The 18,890-nt window shown below is 45.2% G+C and overlaps 1 long non-coding RNA gene across 1 annotated transcript; it reads right to left on the minus strand.

Annotated features, from left to right (window-relative positions):
* Positions 1 to 664: 664 nt before the first annotated feature.
* LOC109254882 (uncharacterized) lies at positions 665 to 18,146 on the minus strand. Its single transcript, XR_002075008.2, has 3 exons — positions 18,070 to 18,146; positions 8,244 to 8,333; positions 665 to 2,067 (listed from the first exon to the last, which is right to left on the minus strand). It is a non-coding gene; the product is annotated as an uncharacterized LOC109254882 (long non-coding RNA).
* Positions 18,147 to 18,890: the final 744 nt, after the last annotated feature.

The following is an 18,890-nucleotide window of genomic DNA, read 5'->3' on the forward strand; positions in this document are numbered from 1 at the left end:
TAAATAAAAGGCTTTTATAAATAAAATAGAAAATTTAAAGATACACACAGGGCTAACTTTATATTGCTATCGGACAGGGCGGGTCTCAAAGGGAAGGGTAGGGCAGGGAGGAGCATATCCAGACAGAACGAGGAAACTGGGAAAGGGACCCACAAGGAGGTCACAGCATTGCACACCTCCAGGGGCACCACTGACATCGCCGTCAACTGGGGCTGCATCCCGCGACCCCATGACCCATGTCATGGAAGGGACCCAGGTTCCACCTGGAGAGAGGATGTGGAGAGAGGCGTGGCCGCTGTCTCCAAAGAGCAGAGGACAGTCCTGGGGCCCAGGGAGCAGACGTGTTCTGGGTGGCTCAAAGATGAGAACAGGGGCCTAAGGGAGAGCTCCAGGGAGGCCGACCCCCACTCAAGGCTGGGCCCGCACTGTGGCTCCCTCTTCCAGGGGTGCAGAGGGTGGACAGAGCCTGGCAGATCTGCCTGAGGAGGGACAGCATGCGAGGAAGAAGTGTTGTTAGGTTACCTGCAGCGAATAGGTCCTCCCACCTGGAGCCTCGCACTTCCTCTGGCCTGGGTGGCTGCCCCAGGGGGTCAGGACTGAGGGGTTCCCTCAGGTTCTGGCCTGATGATAGTAGCACTACAACACCTACTTACTGAGCATCTATTATGCGCCAGGAGACTTTATGCTTACTCTTCCTCCCACCCACTCTGATGAGGTGGCCACTACTTCCTCCACCGGCTGGGTAGGGAAACTGAGGCTCAGAGAGGGGCGGACCAGGCTCCTTGCCCAAGGTTACACAGCCGGGATGAGCTGGGATTTGAACCCAGCCTGGCTGATTCCAGTGCCCACCTCGTGGGGTGGCCTCCTTGGGAGCCGGAGGGGCAAGGGCCGGCTGGAGCCCTGGGGACTGGCTTGTTCTTCACGGGAAGCCGGGGCCCCACTGGGCTCTCCAATTAGCGGGAGCAGAGAAATCAGAGGCAGCAACAAGATCTGCTAATGAGCTGCCACATTAAACAATGAGTCACACTTCCATACGGTGCCGCTCCAGCCCTAACCCGGAACAAACAAGCTGTGAGAAACAGTTTACAAAACAGCGAGGTGTGACTGTCTCCCTGCTGCCGCCCGCCGCTGCCACCACCACGGCACTGCAGCCACCAGAGCGCCTGCCGCCCACGGGCAGACACGGGCACAGAGGCTGGCCTGGCGGGGCGCGGAGCCAGCCCTGGCTGCCAGCTCCGGAGAGCCACCGCCTCCGGGATGACCCCACGTTGCCGCTTCCACCGCCACTCTAGCCGTCTCCGGGGACGCGGGGGCTCTGGCAGGTGGTCACTCAGTGACCAAGGGCAGGGGACTTACTCTCTCTGAGTCTCAGTTCCCTTGTCTGTATTGCAGGGATAATAATACTACCTAGCTCGTTTTTTGGTTGTGATGACTCACTGCGATGGTCACGTAAAGTGCCTCCCACAGTGCCTGGCACACAGTAGGCATGCAGAAAATCCTGGTCCCTTCCTCCGCTTCTCCCTGTAGAGGATCCAGCTCAGTGCCAGTCTTGTGGGCGGTCCCATTCACGGTGACCGCTTTCCTTTTCCTGTCCCCTATTACACTTACTCGTGCCCCTGGCCTACCCCTCTGTCCGGGGATAGGAACTGTCCTCCTCGTTTCCATACTTCCAGGCCCGGCACAGGGAGGCAGCACGGCGAAAGGGGGAGAGCAACAGGCTTTGGGGATAGCTCACGCCTCTTGCCATTATTAGAGGTGGGATCCCGGGCAGTAAGAACCGTTTCTTGAACCCAGACGACGTGTCAAGCGCTTCAGGTGCATCATCTCATTTCATTCCATGAGTTACTATCCCATCTCACGGATGAGGAACTCGATTCTCAGCGCAGAGAAGTGGCGTGGTGTGACGGGCTTTGCGATGTGTCACCTCGGCTCAGCTGAACTACATTTCCCAGAATGCTCTTTCCGGCACGGTTCTGGTTAGAACCTCCTTAGTGGTCCGGCTTCTCTAACTGAACCTTGACTGATGCACAGGGCGAGGAGTTCACAGGGAGTGAGCGAGTGATGGAGCTGGAATTCAAAATGAGTCTGCTTGTCACTCGGCTAGATTTGTCAACTATTCTGCCCTGATAATAATAACGCATACTTACATAGTAGCTATATGCCAGTTATATATATTAACTCATTTAATCCTCATAACAGTCCCATAAGGTAGTTTTTATTATTATCATCCCACTGATACAAGTGAGGAAAATGAAGCACAGAGAGGCTAGACAATTTGTCCAAGGTCTCACAACTAAAAATGGGGAATCTGAGAGTCAAACAATCCATCTTTTTACGTGTTACATTATTCTGCCTCCCAACTCTTCTGTAACGCCTTCTTTAAGCCTCAATTTTCCTCATCTGTAAAATGGGTTAGTCATATCTAATATTTAAGATCACAGTCATAGCTAAATATTAAAATGTAGCTATAGCACTTTTGGAAAGAGCAAGCAACAGGGAGTCAATTTACCCTCTGTTCTGAGCAACTGAAAACCCACAGAAAATATACAAAACAACAGTTTTCAGACATTGAACATCAGGCAGCACAAAATAGCAAGCCCTGAGAGAGGAGAAACTAATGAGGTGAGCCCTACGATTGCCAGCTTCTGCCTGGGGAGAGTTTCCAGGCTGCAGCACAGGGAGCGGGGTCCCAGCTGTCTCTGCATTAAGAAGATACAGCAAGGAGTCTGGGGAGGCCAAAGCAACTAGAGTTCACTGGGCAGAGAACTGCAGAGAAGAGAGCCTTGCAGAGAGAGAGAGAGCCTCAAAAATCTACAGAGAGTTCCCCTCAAGCCTTCAACTGAATATTGAACGGCACTTGTGTGTGAGGAAACTATCAGAATTGGAGGAAAGAACATCCCAAAGGAGCAGAGGAAACAGTTTGCAAAGTACACACAAGACCATTCGGTTTGTATCCCTGCCAATCAGAGTGAAAAACCTCGTAAGTCATGGGGCATCTAATTGATTCCTTAGAAGGCTATTGCTTCAGGAGTGGGAAAAAAGGTAATAGTCCTGCCTAAGGACCTAAGCTGAAACGCAAGTCTCAACAGAATCAAACTCTTTTTCAAGTATCAAGTAAGTTGACTGCATCCTAGAACAAAGCTCAAGGATATTTATAGGAACATTAAAATGGCCAGCACACATGGTAAAATTCACAATGTCTGGAATCCAACCTAAAACTAGCATACATGAAAAAAAAAAAAAAAGCAGGAAAATGCAATCCTTGATAAGGAGAAGTTTATCAATAGAAACTGACCCCAAAGGGGCGCCTGGGTGGCTCGGTCGGTTAAGCGTCCGACTTCGGCTCAGGTCATGATCTCACGGTCCGTGGGTTCGAGCCCTGCGTCGGGCTCTGTGCTGACAGCTCAGAGCCTGGAGCCTGTTTCGGATTCTGTGTCTCCCTCTCTCTCTGCCCCTCCCTTGCTCATGCTCTGTCTCTCTCTGTCTCAAAAATAAATAAACGTTAAAAAAAAAAAGAAAAAAGAAACAGACCCCAAAATAACACAGAAGATAGAATTAGCATATAAGGATATTAAAACAATAGAACTATATTCCATATGCTCAGGAAGCTAAAGTAACGACTGATCACATTACGTGGATACTGGGATGGGTGTGGGGAGGGAGGAAGGCCAAATTTAAGTTCTAGAGATGAAAAATACAGTGTCTGAGGTGAAGAATACACTGATAAGGATTAATAACAGATTTGATAGCACAGAAGAAAGGATTAGTACATTTGAAGACATAGCAATAGAAAGATCCCAAATGAAATATATAGAGAATAAAAAAATTTTTTAAACATGGACAGATCATCAATGAGCTGTGGGACAACTCTAAGAGGCCTAGTATATTTGTAACTGGGGTCCCCAAAAGAGGAGGGGAGCAGAAATATTTTAAAGAAATAATAGTCAAAATTTTCAAATTTGATAAAAACTAAACCAGGGGATCAAAAATCTCACAGAACATCAAGTATAGGAAACATGAATAAAACTTCACAAAGGCAAGTTTATTATTATAACTTTGTAATAGTAAAATTGCTTAAAACCAGTGATGAGGAGAAAATCCGAAAACAGCCAGAGAAAAAGAGACGGATTACATACAAAGAAATGAAGATAAGAATGACAGCAGGCTTCTCATCAGAAACAATTCAAGTCAGAAGACAGTGGTAAAACATCTTTAAAGTATGGAATGTAAAAATAAAACAAAAAGCCCCCATCAATCTAGAATTCTGTACCCACTGAAAATGTATTTCAAAACAAAGGTGAAATAAGACTTCTTCCAAGATTAAAAAAAAAAAAAAAGCTGAAATAATAATTATTATCAAAACTGCATTGTAAGAAATGCTACAGGAAGTCCTTGAGACCAAAGGAAAAATACCAGATAGAAACTTGGATCTACACAAAACAAGGAAGGCCTCCCGAAATGATAACTATGGGGCAAAATATCAAATACTTTTTTTCTTATTTAAAAATATATCTAAGAGATAATTTAGGGGCGCCTGGGTGGCTCAGTCGGCTGAGCGTCCAACTTCAGCTCAGGTCACGATCTCACAGTCCGTGGGTTCGAGCCCCGCGTCGGGCTCTGTGCTGACAGCTCAGAGCCTGGAGCCTGTTTCACATTCTGTGTCTCCCTCTCTCTCTGACCCTCCCCCGTTCATGCATTATCTCTCTCTGTCTCAAAAATAAATAAACGTTAAAAATTTTTTTTAAATAAAAAAAATAATTTATTGGTTAAAGCAAAAACACATAACGAGTATTCTCGGTTCATAACACATATAGAAGTAAAATGTGTGACAACAATAGCATAAAGCCTGGGGGAAATGAAAGCACATACTCTTATAGGATTCTTATTCCATACATGAAGTGGTATAATAGTTTTTGAAGATAGATTGGGATAAATTAAAGATGTATACTATAAACCCCAAAGTAACCACCAAGAAATATATACATATATAGCCAATTAAAACAATAAAGGACATAAAATGATATTTAAAAAAACACAATCAGAAAAATAGGGAAAAGGGGAATGAGGAACACATGGGACAAAGAGAAAATAAATAGCAAGGTAGATTTAAACCCATTCATATTAATAATCACATTAACTGTAAATGGTCAAAAAAACATAATTAGAAGGCCAAGATTGTCAGACTGTTTATCCAAAGCAAGATCTGATTACATGTTGCCTATAAGAAACTTACTTTATTTTATTATTATTATTTTTATTTTAGAGAGAAAGAGAGTGTGAGTTGGAGAGAGGACAGAGGCAGAGAGAGAAAGGATCTCAAGCAGGCTCCACACTCAGCATGAAGTCCAATGCTAGGCTTAATCCCACAGCCCTAGAATCATGACCTGAGGTAAAATCAAGAGTTGGACACTCAACTGACTGAGCCACCCAGCCACCCCAAGAAACTACTTTAAGTATAAATTTAAATTCTATCAACAACTGATAGAATTTCAAGGATAAATGAGAAAATCTACAATTATAGATGGGGATACTTCAATATTCCTTTCTCAGTAATCAATAGAATAAACAGGCAGAAAATCAGCAAGAATATAGTAGGCATAAACACTGTCAACCAACTTGGCCTAATTGACATTTATAAAACACTTCACCCAACAACAGTAGAGTATACTTTATTAAAATGCACACAAAACATTTACCAAACTAGACCATAAAACAAGTTTTAATAAATTTAGTATTAGACAAAGTATGTTCTCTGACTATAATAGAATTAAATTAGAAATCAATAATAAAAAGATATCTATAAAATCCCCTAAATATGTGGAAACTCATTAACATACTTCTAAATATCCCATGGGCCAAAGAAGAAATCATAAAGAACATTAGAAAGTATTTTGAACTGGGGTGCCTGGGTGGCTCAGTTGGTTAAGTATCCGACTTCAGCTCAGGTCATGATCTCCCAGTTTGTGGGTTTGAGCCCTGCATCAGGCTCTGTGCTGATAGCTCAGAGCCTGGAGCCTGCTTTAGATTCTGTGTCTCCCTCTCTCTCTGCCTATCCCCTGCTCATGCTCTGTCTCTCTCTGTCTCTCAAAAATAAATAAAAGTTCAAAAAAAAGTTTAAGACCTTTCTCTAAAAAAAAAAGTATTTTCAACTGCATGAGAATGAAAATACAATATATCAGAATTTGTGAAATGACACTAAGAAACATACTTAGGAAAAAGTTTATAGGACTAAACACCTGAATTAGAAAACAAGAAAGGTCTCAAATCAGTGTCATCAGCTTCTACCTTAAGAACTAGAAAAAGAAGAGTAAATTAAGCCCAAGTCAGCAGAAAAGAAGAAATAACAAACATCAGAGCATAAATCAATGATATAGAAAACAGAAAAATCATAGAGAAAATCAATGCAATCAAAAATTCTTCTTGTTTTTAGAAGATCAAATGACTGTTGGAAAAACACCAAATGGGGGGCACCTGGGTAGCTCAGTCGGCTAAGCACCTGACTTCAGCTCAGGTTCATGAGTTCAAGCCCCACGTTGGGCTCTGTGCTGACAGTTCAGAGCCTGGAGCCTGCTTCAGATTGTGTGTCTCCCTCTCTCTCTCTGCCCCTCCCCCACTCGTGCTCTGTCTCTGTCGCTCAAAAATAAATGTTAAAAAAAAAAATTTTTAGAAAAAAAGGAAAAACACCAAATAAGTAAGATGCAACAGAGCACCAGCTGATTTATTACATCTTGGATATTATTTATTGCGTGATATTGGATTATCCAGGCCTCAGTTTCTTGTATAAAATAGAGATAATAGTACCCACCTTGCACTTTTATGTATCGCTAGTGAGAATGAAAAATGTAAGAACCTTCTAGCCACATGTGTCAATACTGATCAAATTTTAAATGCATTTACCCTTTTGCCCAGCAGTTGCAGTTCTGGGACTCTATTTATATCAACAGTTTTTTCAAGTTATAATTCTGATACCACACAATTCACCCATTTAACCTGTAAAATATAATGACTTTGGTTTATTCACAGAGTGGTACAACCTATTTTAAAAGATTTCTACCCCCCCACCCCCCCGGAAGAAACTCCATACCTATTAGCAATCCCCGTATTTCCTACCAATTGCCTCAGCCCCAGACAACAACGAATCTGATTTCTCTCTCCACAGATTTGCTTATTCTGGAAATTTCATATAAATGGAATTCATACAAATGTCATCCTTTGTGGCTGGCTTCCTTCACTTAGCATAATGCTTTCAAGTTTCATCTATACTGTAGCATGGATCAGTACTTCATTGCTTTTATTGCTTAATAATATTCCATTATCTGGATATACCACATCTTTACCCATTCACCGGTTGATGAATCCAACATTTGGATTGTTTCTATTTTTGCCTGTTATGAATAATGCTGCTATGAACATGCACGTACAAGTTTTTGCGTGGACACATGTTTTCATTTCTCTTGGATATCTACCTAGGAGTAGACTTTCTGAGTCAAAGGATAACTCCATGTTTAACATTTCAAACAACTTCCAAACTGTTTTCCAAAGTGGTTGCACCATTATGCCTTCCCACCAACAAGGTATTAGAGTTCCAATTTCTCCACAGTCTCACCAACTATTAGGGACGGAATGTTTTCATGCCTCCCAAATTCATATGCGGAAGCCCTAACCCTCAGTGCAGCTCTGTTTGGAGATGGGGCCCGTGAGGAGGTGAAAGCTTAAATGAAGTCCTAATGGTGGAACTCTAATCTGATCGCTGCCCTTATAAGAAGAGACAGCAGAGCTCTCTCTCCTTTCTCTGAACGTGCACAAAGAGTCCATCGAGCACACAGTGACATGGCAGCCATTTACAACCAGAAAGTGAAGTCTCACAAGAAACCAATTGGCCAACACCTTAATCCTGGACTTCTTGGCCTTTAGAGCTACGAGAAATAAATTTCTGTTGTTTAAACCAACCAGTCTGTGGTCTTTTTGTCATAGTAACCTGAGTAGGCTAAGACACCAACACTTGTTATTGTCTGTCTTTTTGATTATTGCCATCCTCGTGGATGTGGTATCTCATTGTGGTTTAGATTTGGGTTTCCCTAATGGCTAACAATGGTGACTATCTTTTCATGTGCTTATCAGCCATTCGTGTATCTTCTTTAGAGGAATGTATATTCAAATACCTTGCCCAGTTTTTTCAATTGGCTTATCATTTTATTATTAAGCCCACGTATATTCTTATACTCATGTAAAACGATACCTACACAGCCTATTGGTTGCAACAGATTGGAAATAACCCTGGTGTTCATCATCAGGAACTGTGTAGTTCATTCCCACGTTGGAATATTATGCAGCTGTAAAAAAGAGAAGGGTCACGAGGTACTTTATAGAAAGCATACCAGAATATATTGGTAAAGGAAAACAAACAAGGTGTAGAACTATATATAATACTATATAATATAGTATATGTGTGTATAGTATTCTTTCTTTGACAAAAGAGGGAGAGGGGCATCTGGGTGGCTCAGTCAGTTTAGTGTCTGACTCTTGATTTCAGCTCAGGTCATGATCTCATGGTTTGCGAGATCGAGCCCCACATCGGGCTCGTTGCTGACAGTGCAGAGCCTGCTTGAGGTTTTCTCTCTCTTTCTCTCACTCTCTCTCTCTCTCTCTCTGCCCCTCCCCCACCCACTTGTGCTTGCTCTGTCTCTCTCTCTCTCTCTCAAATAAATAAATAAACAAACAAACAAACAAACAAACAAAACATCAGGAAAAAATGTGGTGTGCCTGAAACCCAGACTTTCAGATCCAAAGGCCACTGCTTTAAAAAAAGAGAGAGACAATAATACACACACACACACACACACACACACACACACACATATAATTGTTACTTGCTTATATTGCCATAGATAACCATTTGAAGGATCTACAGGAAATAAAGCGATTAGCCATGTGGCCGGAGGTGGGTCAGGAACAGGAATAAAACTGAGCACTCTCATTGTATAGCTTTATATATTATTTTGAGTTTTTGAACCATTTCAATGTGTTACTTATCCCAAACACTAGAAAATGAAACATGAAATGTTTACAGTTCATTCAAGAATCTGGCCCACAGTAGGTGTTTCCTCTGAGGCCCTTCGTGGTGGGAGGAGAGTGGGGCACGGCCACACAAAGCTCCAGGCTTACATCGTTCTGGACCCCAGGGGAAATGGAAGTATCTTCTCACCCAGCATTCACAGGTGAAAAGCTCAAGGAAGGAGTCACATGCTCATCCCAGTGGCAAGCAGCAGGAACCATGATTTGGTGCCCCATTTTGCATTCCCACCAACAAGATATGAGAGTCCTAATTCCTCCACATTCTCACCAACTGTTGTGGACTGAATGTTTGTGTCCCTCCTGCACTCATTCATATCTTGAAGCCCTAACCCCCAGGGTGACCGGGGAGATGGGTCCTGTGAGGAGGTGAAAGGTTAAATGAGGCCGTGAGGAGGGGAGGTACCAGTGGGAGTGTCATTTCTTCCATGTGAGGAAGGGGCAGAGAAAATGCTGTACAGATCAAAACAATAGACATCTACCTGAGCAGGGGAGACAGGCAATATGAAAAGACAGTTCTTAGAGTGTGGTGCCTGCCATGATATGGGTAGGGTGCTGTGGGAGGCCAGAGGAGATAGCAGTCTAGCCAGGAAGCCTTCTTGGTGGTGGTGATGCTCTGAGTTTTAGACGATGAGTAGGAGGCTGTCTTCAGGGGATGGGAGGAGAGAATGTGGACAGTGTTCCAGGCAGAGAGAAAGGCAACACGAGCAAACACCCGGAAAAGGAACGTCATATTATGAGCTGAACTGTGTCCCCCATAATATTTGTATGTTAGAGCGCTAAACCCCAATACCTCAGAAAGTGGCTGTATTTGGCGATAGGGCCTTTAAAGAAGTAATTAAGGTTGAATGATGTCATATGGGTGGGCCCTAATCCAATCTGACTGGTTCCCTTATAAGAAGAAGAAATTTGGACACACAAAGAGACAGGAAAAGACACACAGAGGAAAGGCCATGTGTCTGCAAGCCAAGGAGAGAGGCCTCAGAGAAACCAAACCTGCCAACACTTTTTATTGATCTTGGACTTCTAGCCTCCAGAACCGTGAGGAAATAAATTTCCATTGTTTAAGCCCCCAGCCTGTGGGCTTTGTTACGGTAGCCTGAGCCAGACCGGTGCAGGTAGCATGATGTATTCTGGAATTTCCGGCCAGTCTGCCTTGTTCATCTGCAAGGTATGAGGCAGGAGTGACAGGTCCCTGTGTAGGACAGTTACAAGAACAGCATGTAGTTTAGTGGAAATAAAAATAGCTCACGTTTCCTGAGTATCTATTATGCTGGACATTGTGCTCCGTTCCTTACAGGCATTCACTGGTTAAAATCTCCCTACAACCCTGGGGCGCCTGGGTGGCTCAGTCGGTTGAGTGTCCCACTCTTGACTTTGGCTCAAGTCACGATCTCATGGCTCGGGAGTTCAAGCCCACAGCCGCGCTCTGCGTTGACAGTGCGGAACCTGCTTGGGATTCTCTCTCTTCTTCCCTCTCTGCCCCTCCCTCACTCTCTCAAAATAAATAAATAAACTTATAAAAAATCTCACCACAATCCTCTAAGTGCCATTCTCTTTCCCTCAGTAAAGAAAACTGAGGCACAGAGAGGTTAAGTGACTTCCCCAGGATCACCCAGCTGACAAGTGATGGAGCTGGGATCGGAATCCACAGCCGTCTGATTGCAACCCTGAGGAGGAAGGATACTCAGGATCTGGCACCTGTTGGAAGTGGTGGTGGAGGGGACGCTGAGGTTTTGAGCCCCAAAGCCTGGCCCGTGCTGGTGCCACAACTTCCGAGACCTAGCAGGGGTGGGCTTGAGACATGGGCAGCAGTGTGACACGAGTTGGTCAGTACACGAGGCTTGAAGCCGAGCCCTGGGTTCAGATCCCGGCACTGGTTCTGTGTGAGGCTTTGGACAAGGACCTTTGCCTTTTTGAAACTTGATTTCCTCATGCAGGAATAATATCGTATTTCTCTCAAAATACTCAACAAATGATAAACTAATACTAGTAATTTCCTGAAAACTACCATCTCAGGGAGGGGGTGGGAGGTGACGTGCTCTTTCGGAGGTGCATTTGACCCCCAAACGTACTTGCTGGCCCTTCCTGGAACTATTCCCCCAGTTCCGACCCCTCCCTGTGGCAATCCTGTGTTCCAGGGCCGCCAGCTTCCTCCCGGAAGCCCTCCCCACGGCTGCTGTTCTGGGTCTTCTGATACTTGTAGAGCATGTCTCTGAATAACTGGCCTGCCCCCACGGGGTGGTTGATGCAGGGGACAGGAGAGACTCCATTTACCTCCATGGTTTTCCTCCCTCCGCCCTCTTCCCTCCCCCTCCTTCCTGTCACTGTTCCTCTAGAAATCCTTGCAGTGTTACCACCGGGGTGACAAGAGACCCCAGTGCTCACTTCCAAGCACCTTCACTTACCTGAGACCCAAACAGGAGTGGGATAAAGCAATGGGCCAAAGAAGGGGCCTCTGAGGCCTCGGGTGAGTCTAATGGCACCTTAGCCATTTTGGCTCAGCTCAGACAGCTGCAGCCACTCCTTCCTTTGTTTGTGAGGCCTGGCTTCTGACCCATGGGGCTTCTCCTCCCCTTCATGTGACATTTACAGAGTAAGGACCGGGCTGAACCAATGCACAGACGTTTCCAAGGGCCTGCCTCGCCCTCTATGGAAGAATAGGGGCCGGTTAAGCACCTGGTTAAGCCCGTGCTAAGCACAGTGGGAGGGAACACAAGAACCAGGCAGTCTTCTGTCCTGGGAGGGAGTCAGCCCATCCCTGGGAAGAGCTGAGGACGGGACAGGGAGCCGGGCTGGACCCCAGGGAATAGCCTCTTCCCTCCTGCTGCCGGCCTCCATATGGTGATGGGCCTGAGGCCCGCTTCACACCTGCCTGGGTGGCTCTGCTGGGGCGCAGTGCGCGAGGACTCCAGCCACCCGCCCTCTGCGCCCCTCTCTCACCCTCTCACATGCTGTCACACTTATTAAATGAGATAATCTGAGCGAAGCACTTAGCGTCCTGCCTGCCTAACAGTGGGCGCTTGATAAATGTGAGCTTGTACTCACAGCCCCTCCCCCCCCCCACTTTCACACACAGTCTTGTCTTGCACACACTCACACATCAGCGTTGCCAGGGGCGCTCTGACACGGGCATGCCATTTGCTCACGGATACACCTGTCATGCTCCAACTTACACGGACACACACTCACGGGGTACCCTCATCACGCCCAGACACAACCGCCCACCCTGCCCCACTTTTTCTCTCTGCTGAACTCCCCCTGGCAGGCTCCTGGACGTGGGCCAAGAGGCCAAGCGGCAAAGGCAAGGCACTGAGGGGGAAGCCTGCTTTCCAAGACCCATCAGAGAGGCCTGACTCGGGAGAAACCTGCAAGAGGGGACCTGAGGCAGGGGGGAGGTGGGCATTGAGGAGGGCGGCCAGGCTGACCTCGGTCTGCTCACAGGGACAGTGAGCTGAGCCATCTGGAGCCCAAGACCAGCCTCGGAGGGAGACACCGAGGTGGGGGGGTGGAGAGCGTTGCAGACAGGCAAACTGAGCCTCTACCGACGGAGCCAGGCTGAGAGCAGGGCTCTGGAAAGGCCACCCCTGCCCCACAGGGCCTCTCCCGCCCCGCACTCCAGCTGGAGGGCTCTCAAGGCTGACAAGGACATGGGTTCAAGTACTTGCCCTCCCCCAGGTCCACCTTCAAGTATCATGTGTAAGAAATAGGCACATGTGGGGCGCCTGGTTGGCTCAGTCGGTTAAGTGACCGAATTCGGCTCAGGTCACGATCTCCCGGTTCATGAGTTCGAGCCCCGCGTCGGGCTCTGTGCTGCCAGCTCAGAGCCTGGAGCCCGCTTCGGATTCTGTGTCTCCTTCTCTCTCTGCCCCTCCCTTGCCCATGCTCTGTCTCTCTCAAAGATAAATAAACATCAAAAAATCTAAAAAAAAAAAAAAGAAAGAAAGAAAGAAAGAAAGAAAGAAAGACACATTATGTAGGGTGCAAATGCACAAACACACAGACACGCAAGATCTCAGGGACACACACACTCACACACACACTTGTGCTCAGACATGCAGTCTCTGCTCCCCCAACTTAGATAGTCCTGGGGTTCTCCTTCCTTTTCTCCCCACTGCCTTTCCTGGTTTCTCTCTCCATCCTGTGTGTCTCTTCACTTATTAGGCCAGGCCCCTCTCGTCCTTAACGCTGTCCTCTTCCGAGACTCCTTTCTTCACCAAGGATTTGTGCGCATGTGCACGTGCACACATGCGCACGCGCGCTGCGCGCACGTATCCGGCACGGTCATGGGATGCCCTGGGGCTCAGGCTCAGGCCAGAGGGACTTCCCCTGTCACTTTGGGCCTTTGAAAGGTTGAGGGCGGGGATTTCAGCGTGGTGACCACCCCACCCCAGTACTTGGCCTCTGCTCCCTTGTTCAGACTCACTGCAAACCCCTCTCCTCAGGTGTCCCTGCTACTCTTGCTACTTGTTTGCGGTTCCAGAATACACTGTGCTTTTCCCTGCACCTTTGTGTTTGCACATGCAGCTCTCTCTGCCAAGAATGCCCTCTCCACGCCAGCTGTCAGTGGTTCTCATAGTTTTGAATTTCATTAACCAGTTAAAAGCTTCAAAAGAAAGTTCAGAGAATGACAGAAGGTTGCCACGTTTTCATTTCATCAGGAACAATATTTAAAATATAACTACCACTCTCTATCCACCGTGGTTTCACAAAAAGAATGCTTTAATACCAACGAAGTAGGAAGGCCAATCTCAAGAGAAAGTGTAATCCTTTCTCGCCTGGGTGACTCAGTCGGTTAAGCATCCTACGCTTGATCTTGGCTCAGGTCATGATCTCACAGGTTCGTGAGTTCCAGCCCTGCATCAGGCTCCGCGCTGACCTTGCAGAGCTTGCTTGGGATTCTCTCACCCTCTCTCTCTCTGCCCCTCCCCTGCACTCTCGCGTGCCTGCGTGAGCGCTCTCTCAAAAATAAACAAACATTAAACAAAGAGAGCAATCCTTTACATCGGAACACATTTGGCGTTACGTAAAACCTATTGCATCGTCCTTTTTCTCATTTGGTCCAGGAGCCACTGGAAACTTCATCACAGACCAGTGTTTGGAACCGCGGAGTCCTCAGCTCACACTGCATCTTCTCCAGGAAGCCTGAAGCCCGTCACAACCTTCCCCTGCACCCTTCCCCCGGCAGTGGTCTCACTGACCATAGGACTCCTCTGTGCTCTGCACATACAGCTGCAGTCGTCACTGTTTAGCAAGGGCTCAACAAGCACTACCAGGTGCTTAACACAGATTATCTCATTTTATCCTCATAACCCTGAAAGATGAACAATCTACAGACAAGGAACCGTTAAGCGCCTTCCCCTAGTCTTGCACCCCCTGCTGGAGGCACCGGGAGAAGGTAGCAGCTTGGGGTTGGTGGAAAGAACTGCAAAGCCAGGTCTGGCTGCAGAGCCGGGCTCCCCGCTTCCTGCTTATAAGACTGGGACAAGTCAGTTCATCAATCTGAGTCTCAGGAACAATACCTACTGCACAAGGTTGTCCTGAGACAGCGCACGTGAAGGTCCCAAGCCAGTGCCTGGCACATGGAAGATACGGAGCAATGTGAGTTATTCCCCTCCCATGTCTCTCGTCTCCCCTCTCCGATCCCCGTGACTTTCCCTGCATCACATTCTCCTGACTGTCCTCCCACCTTTCTTTCCAGACTCCTGAGTTAGGCCTTACTGCTTCTCTTCCCTCTGAAGGTAAGAGTGCTCCAAGGAATAATCTTTGGCCCTCCCTCCTCTTCCTTCTGTCTACTTCCCCAGGCTAGGTGATCTCACCCAGGCCCATATGTGTCATTTCTACACTGACTCCAAAATTTATATTTCCAGTTCTTGATCTCTCCCTAGAACTCCAAACCTATATATTTAACAGCCTGTTTGAAACCTCCCCATATAGGCCTCCTGGGTCTCTCGGACTTAATACACATGGAACAGAGACTCAACACTTCTCCTATTCCATCTCTCTCCACCACTTTTCCCATCTCATTAAGTCACACCATTAAGACCCAGTTGTTCAAGCAAAAATTACATTTAGTTCTTCTCTTTCCGTCACTCCTCACTTACAATCATCTACAGATCTCACTGTGCTGCCTCCATCTCCAAAATATAGCTCCAAACTTCCATTTCTCTCCATCGTCTTTACTCTCGCCAGAGTCCCAGTTCCCATCATCTCTCATCCGGTCCACACCAATAACCCAAAGTGGGTTATGTATAAACTATTTCTTTAGATCAGCTAGGGTGAGTCCTTAAACTTTTTCAAAATTATCTTGGCTATTTAATTCCTGTGAATGTTCCCATAAATTTTAGAATAATCTTGTCATCTTAACGGCAACAAAAAACCGTACTGGGCTTTGACTGAGATTGCCGTGAGCATATAGGTCAATTTAGGCACAACGAACATCTTACTAATATTGAGCTTTTCAATCCATAAACATAGTCTACCAGTCCATTTATTTAGGTCTTCTTCAACACTGATTTATAGTATTTAGTTTAGAGATTTTTGCATGATTTTTCCTATTTTTTCCCAGTATTTTGTGCTTTTTATGCTATTATAAATAAGTTTTTTTAATTTCCCCTTTTCCAGCTGCTTACTGTTGATATATAGAAATGCAATTAATTTTTGCATATTGACTTTGTATCTTGCAAATATGTCAAATTCTTTTATGAGCTTGGTAGTTGTTTTAAGGATCCCTTATTACAAATAAAAGCAGTTTTACTTCTTCCTTTCCAGTCCTTATACCTTTTATTTCCTTTTCTTGCCTTATTGCACTGGCTAGCTAGAATTTCCAGTACAATGTTGAATAGAAGCAATGAAAGCAAGCATCTTTGCCTTGTTCCTAAAGTGGAGAAAAGCATTCATTTTTTTTCACTAGTAAGTATGGTATTAACTGTAAGTTCAGTATAGATATACTTTATCCCTTCTATTCCCAGTTTGCTAAGAGGTTTTTTTTTTATCATAAATGGGTGTTGGATTTTGTCAAATGTACTTCTACTGCATCTATTGAGACAATGTTATGGTTTTTCCTCTTTATTCTGTTAATGTGAATTAAATGGATTTTTTAAATGTTTATTTTCTTTATTTTGAGAGAGAGAGAGAGAGAGAGAGAGAATGAGTGGGTGAGGGGCAGAGAGAGGCAGAGAGAGTATCCCAAGCAGGCTCCACACCGTCAGCACAGAGCCCAATGAGGGGCTCAATCCCACTAACCATGAGATCATGGCCTGAGCTGAAATCAAGAGTTGGACATTTAACCCACTAAGCCACCCAGGCACCCCAAATGGATTGATTTTTTTTGTAATGTTAAACTTACATTCCTAGAATAAACCACACTTAGTAATAATGTTTTCTCTTTTATATATGTTGTTGGACTTGATTGGTAATATTTTCTTAAGGAGTTTTACATTTTTTTGTGAGTAATATTGCACAATAATTTCCTTCTCTTGTAATGTCTTTGTCAGGTTTTGGCATCAGAGGTGTGTTAGGTTAAAGACTGCCACAAATTGTTTGCTACTTTCCATTGAGAGGTGGAGCCTAATTCTCTTCTTTTTGAATTTGTGCTGACTTGAGCACTTGCTTGACCAACAGCGGTGTCCTTCCAAAGCTAGGTCCTAAGAAGCTTTGCAACTTCTTCCCGTCTTCTTGGAATGCTCACAGCTAGAGCCCCAGTCTGCCATGCAGGAAATGAGACCACCATGCTGTAAGGGGACCCACGCTAACCAAGAGGCCATATGGAGAGAGAGAGAAACATTGCTAAGCTAGCTTCCAGTTGTTATAATCCCTAGACATTTGAGTCATCTCAGCCCAGCTGAGGCCCAGATATTGTGGAGCATAGACAAGCCAACCCCACTGTGTGGCCTGTCTAAATCATGAGATATAATAATAATAAAGTATTGTTTTAAGCCACTACATTTAGGGATAGTTGTGCAGAAATAAATAACCAATAGGAGAATTGGGGTATGTTCTTTTTTTGTCTAGTTTCTGAAAGAGTTTGTGTACAATTGGTATTATTTATTCCTTAAATATTTGATAGAATTTACCAGTGAAACCATCTGGGTGGGAAATTTTTATATTATAAATTCAATTTCTTTAATAGATATAGAGCTATCGAAAAAAGATATAGAGCTATCCAGATTTTCTATTTTTTTTCTTACAGAATGATCTATTAAAATGTCAATAAATCATCTCACTCCCCTTATGAAAACATCCAACGACTTCTCCTTGCACTAAGAATAAAATCTGAAATCCCCTCCATAACTTATATGGCTTTTTGTGACCTGGCTTCTGCCTGCTTTTCAAATCTTACTTGGAACCACATTTTTTTTTTGGATATTTACAAAGATGATTTCTTATTTATTTAGTTAATCTCTGCACCCAATGTGGGACTCGAACTCACACACAACACAGATTAAGAGTCACATGCTCCACCGACTGAGTCAGCCAGGGTGCCCACAAGGATGATTTCTTAGTGTTATTTAGATTTTAGCCCAGGTGTCCCCTCTTTAGGAAGGTCTGTTTGACTAACAAGTAAAAACAGTCTCCTCAATTGCTCTACATCATATTATCCATTAAAAAATTTTATAGCATTTATCACTATCTGACATTATCTTTATTATTAGTTGACTCGTTATTTCTAAGTGGTTGCCACACTTTTCTAGAATTTGGGGTCTTTGTGGCAGTGACTTGTTGGTCTTATTCATAATTATGTCCCTAGACCCTATATAACACCTTGTCATAGAAGGAGGTAAATACGTATTTACTAAGCTGGGGACTTATCCTGGAACCCTCAGCCCTCACCTGGGTGTATGTGTTGAGAAACTTCTGTGAAGGGGGACTTGGGAGTCTTGGCCTCGGCTCTGATTGGTCCCCGGAAATGGCCAGCATCAGGTACAAGAACAGTCAGTTTCCAGTGGCCACACCAGACCACAGGGTTTTTTCCTCCTATGAGGATCTGACTCCTACCTGGTGCTCTCTTCCATCACCAGCAGCCGGGAGGTAGCTTAGAGTCCATTTAGGAGCAAGGATCCAGGTATAGCACCTGTGAGCAGAGATGTGGTTACGCTGCGCAGTTTTGGTTCCCAAGCCCCTCAGTCTATGTGTGTCTTTGAAAATAAATCGCTTCCTCCCTCTGGCTCTTACCTGGCGCACTGTAGATGCTCGATCATTCTTGAATGAAGGCCCATTCCATGCCTGCATTTCTACGATTCTATCATACCCCCATACGATGGACAGATGAGGAAACTGAGACACCGAGAGGCCGAGTGACTCCACCAGTGCCACAGAGTAAGTTACTGGAGGCGCTGGAGCTCATAGATTTTCCCCTCGATTTATGATCCTACCAACAAGGGCATCAATTTCAGAGATTAACAGCTGCAAATGATGGCTTCAAGTCGGCTGCCCCAGCAGCTCTCCAAAGTGCATCTCCAATTCAGGTTTATCTTCATTAAGCAAGTAATTCATTACCGGGCGGTAAGCATTCGCATCAGAGCAAGAATATTAAAAAAGTAATTATATTTTTCACAGTGCAGCTTTCCGGGTAAATTGTATGCAAATTGCTGTCTAAATCAGGCTGGCAGATCCCATGCAGGTCTTGGTGCTATTTGGGAGGGATATTTTGGAGGCTGGATTGTCACCCTCCCCTCATCTCAGTGAGTGTCCAGCAAAGGGTCTTGCATTCAGTCAAGAAAGGCTCAAAAGTATGAGCAATTATTATCTCTTAACTCCTTCGAGCCTCAGCTTTCTCATCTGTAAAATGGGCTCCCACCAGGATTAAATAAGGGAAT

Source organism: Panthera pardus, unplaced genomic scaffold (genome assembly GCF_024362965.1).
Source record: "Panthera pardus isolate Hobbes unplaced genomic scaffold, ASM2436296v1 HiC_scaffold_11, whole genome shotgun sequence".
Classification (NCBI taxonomy): Eukaryota; Metazoa; Chordata; class Mammalia; order Carnivora; family Felidae; genus Panthera; species Panthera pardus.